Raw genomic sequence first — 4,102 nt, 5'->3', positions numbered from 1 at the left:
AGAAATCAAAACTAGCTCAAATCTCTAATCCACTTTTTTGAAAGTAATCTCTACATTCCATGTGGGGCTCGAACTCACGACCCCGAGATCAAGAGTCGCACCTTCTACAGACTGAGCCAGAGAGGCACCACTCTAATCCACTTTCTAAATTAAAAAAAGAAAAATTGAGGTGAAACTCACATAACATAGCCATTTAGAAGTGAACAATCCAGTACATTCACAATACACTCATACCCACTACCTCTAGCTCCAAAACATTTCCCGATGAAAGGAAACCCTATACCCATTAAGCAGTTACTCCCCACTTGCCGGCCACCCTCCTCAGCCCCTGGCACCCCAAATCTGCTTATTGTCTCTACAGATTTACCTTTTCTGGATGTTTCACGTGAATGGAACCACAAAATATGTGACCTTTCATGTCTCTGGCTTCTCTAATCCCTTTCATAGCAGGGCTCTTTTTAGTTTTTTTAAAATTTAAATTCAAGTTAGTTAACATCCAGTCCAGCCCTGCTTTCAGGAGCATCCAGTAATTCATCCCCCACATACAAGCCCAGTGCTTGTCCCAACAAGTGCCCTTCTAAGTGCCCATCAGCCATTTAGCCCATCCCCTCACCTACATCCCTTCCAGCATCCCTGTTTGCTCTCTATAGTTAAGAGTCTCTTATGGATTGTCTCCTTCTGTTATCTTGTTTTACGTTTCCTTCCCTTCCCCTATGTTCATGACTGTTGTTTCTTAAATTCCACGAGTGAAATCATCTGATTTTTCTTTCTCTGACTTACTTTGCTTAGCATAATATATTCTAGTTCCATCCACGTTGTTACAAATGGCAAGATTTCATTCTTTTTGATCAGAGTAATATTCTGTGTGTGTGTATGTATATATATAAATATACAGTGTGTGTACACTGTATATCAGGCTGGAGCCCGATGTGGGGTTCAATCCCAGATCCCCGGGACCATGACCTGAGCCGAAGGCAGACGCTTAACCTGCTGAGCCACCCAGGTGCCCTCTGTGTTGTTTTTTTTTTTAAGGTTTTATTTATTTATTTGAGAGAGAGAGAATGAGAGAGAGCACATGAGAGGGGGGAGGGGCAGAGGGAGAAGCACACTCCCTGCTCGGCGGGAAGCCTGCTTCTCCCTCGCCCACTCCCCCTGCTTGTGTTACTGCTCTCGCTCTCTCTGTCAAATAAATAAATAAAATCTTAAAAAAGAAAAAAAGACTAATTTAGTGTATATATATATGCACACACACTGTATATGTGTACACACACACATACAAAGAAGATGGGTATATCTATACCCATACAAATGGGTAAATACAAATACATATATACCCATCTTCTTTATCTATTCCATCAGTTGATGGACATTTGGGCTCTTTCCATAATTACGCTATTGTTGATAATGCTGCTATAAACATTGGGGTGCATATGCCCCCTTCGAATCAGCATTTTTGTATTTTGTATCCTTTGGATAAATACCTAGTAGTGCAATTGCTGGGCCATAGGGTAGTCTTATTTTTAACTTTTTGAGGAACCTCCATACTGTTTTCCAGAGTGGCTGTACCAGTTTGCATTCCCACCGACAGTGCACAAAGGTTCCCCTTTCTTCACAGCCTCACCAACACCTGTTATTTCCTCAGTTGTTAATTTTAGCCATTCTGACAGGCTTGAAGTGGTATCTCATTGTGGTTTGATTTGTATTTCCCTGATGATGAGTGACGTTGAGCACCTTTTCATGCAGCCGTTAGCCATCCAGATGTCTTCTTTGGAAAAGTGTCTATTCATGTCTTCTGCCCATTTCTTAACTGGATTATTTGGTTTTTGGGTGTTGAGTTTGATAAGTTCTTTATAGATTTAGGATACTAACCCTTTATCCAATATATCATTTGCAAATATGTTCTCCCATTCCATTGGTTGCCTTTTGATTTTGTTGTTTCCTTTGTTATGCAGAAGCTTATTATCTTGATGAGCTCCCAATAGTTCACTTTTGCTTTTGTTTCCCTTGTCTCTGGAGGTACGGGGTACGTTAAGTAAGAAGTTGCTGTGGCCAAGGTCAAAGAGGTTGCTGCCTGTTTTCTCCTCTAGGATTTTGATGGTTTCCTGTCTTACATTTAGGTCTTTCATCCATTTCAAATTTGTTTTTGTGTATTGTGTAAGAAAGTGGTCCAGTTTCATTCTTCTCCATGTCACTGTCCGGTTTTCCCAATACCATTTATTAAAGAGACTTTCTTTTTCCCACTGGATATTCTTTCCTGCTTTGTCAAAGATGAGTAGACTATCATTTGAGGGCTCTTATGTCAATCCCAATCTTAGCACTTGAAGTGAAGAGTATGGAAGCTCTTATCAAGTTTGAGAAAATACTTCCTTTGATCACAACACTGAGTAGGTAGGTAATCCTAATGTTGCATGTGACGTTATTGTTCTGAAGGAGAAAGTTCAGGACCTCCCCACTCAGCATGACCATGAACCTGTACAGCTGTGGACTCTAGGCCCATCCTTCGCTAACACATTCTCAAAAATACGGATCCAGCGGTTGTGGCTTTGTAACGTGTCAAGCTGGCTAGGCTAAACTACATTTCCCAGAATTCCCTTCCCTGAATATTTCTGGTTAGCCACAAGAGACTTTTGTGCAAGATCTGGAAGGCTGAGTTGAAGCAACGGCGAGTTTGTGTTGATGCTTGCAAGGTCAGGGCAGGTACTTTGTCTGCTAGCAACCCTGCTGGTGGGGGGCAGCAGTTGGACCCACAACTGCTACAGTTTCCCCTGGATCCTCCTACAGCTTCTCACACTCCTGAGTCAGGTTTGTGTTCAGCTGTGCGACAAAGGCCACCAGCTGCAGGACACCCACTTCCTCAACATTAGAGGCAGTGAGAATTGACACGGGTTCCTGTCCATCCTCACGGGCTCCATCTTGTCCTTGCTTTCCCTCACATTTTATCCACCTTCCCTTCCCCACTGCCTGCCGTGTGGACATCCAGCTCTACCACCAGGTATGAAGATAACCTTCCAGAGACTGTTTAACCAAAGCCATACTTGAGTAAAGTCCAATCCCTGTAATGAATCCTACATATAGACAGACTACATACTAATGATTCTGCTTCTCTAAATGAATCCTGGTATACTAAGTAATAAAGCCACCATGGTTCGTTGGACGATCAGGCAATAACTTCAGCACAATTTAGCAAATTAAACTCCTGTTTCTTCAGTAGCAAGAGGGATGATTAGAGAAGGAACTATGAAATTACCTGGAATTGCAAAGTGGAGGAGCAAGAGACGGAGTCTGATAACCTTAAAGCAGGTTCGCATTACTGACATTCTGGGCGGTTGTCCTACGTTGTAGGACGTTTCGCAGCGTTCTTGCTTCTATGCACTAGATGCCAGTAGCGCCCACTTGTTGTAGCAACAAAGCATCTCCAGATTTTGACACGGGTCTCCTGAGGGAAAAATTGTCCCCAGTTGAGAACCACATGCCTTAAAGCCTGCTGGGGTTTTTTTTTTTTTAAGATTTTATTTATTTATTTGGGAGAAAGAGAGAGAACAAGCAGTGGGGAGGGGCAGAGGGAGAGAGAAGCAGACTCCTCACTGAGGAGGGAGCCCTACTCGATGCCGATGCCTGGCTCTATCCCAGGACCAGGAAATCATGACTTGGGCCGAAGACAGACTTTTAACCAATTGAGCCACCCCGGCGCCCCCTGCTGTGTGCTTCTATACATCTCCTTTTCCTCTAAAACTTCACCCACTCCACAGGGGCATATAATTCTACAAGCTCTGAGAGAAACACACCATCCTATGACAGGTTAAGATAGTGAGTCCAGAGAGAAAGGGATTCACTCAACACCACACAGCTTATCAGTGATAGAACTGAGACAAGAGGCCAGGTCTTTTGTCTCCCAGCTTGGTGCTCCATTAACCACACAGCCATACTTTGCCATAAACACCGTTACTCCATGACTTAGGTTGACAGATACTGAATGCGGTCACTGAGGCAGGTTTCTAGTGGTCCCAAGAGACAAGGCAATTATTTCATTGTTCTGCACAAAACAACTGGGAGGGAAAGAGAAGGCACCAAGGAGGAAAAAGCTTTATTAATAGAGTCTAGG

The sequence above is a fragment of the Neomonachus schauinslandi genome, chromosome 9, assembly GCF_002201575.2.
Source record: "Neomonachus schauinslandi chromosome 9, ASM220157v2, whole genome shotgun sequence".
Classification (NCBI taxonomy): Eukaryota; Metazoa; Chordata; class Mammalia; order Carnivora; family Phocidae; genus Neomonachus; species Neomonachus schauinslandi.
This window is presented reverse-complemented; position numbering follows the sequence as displayed.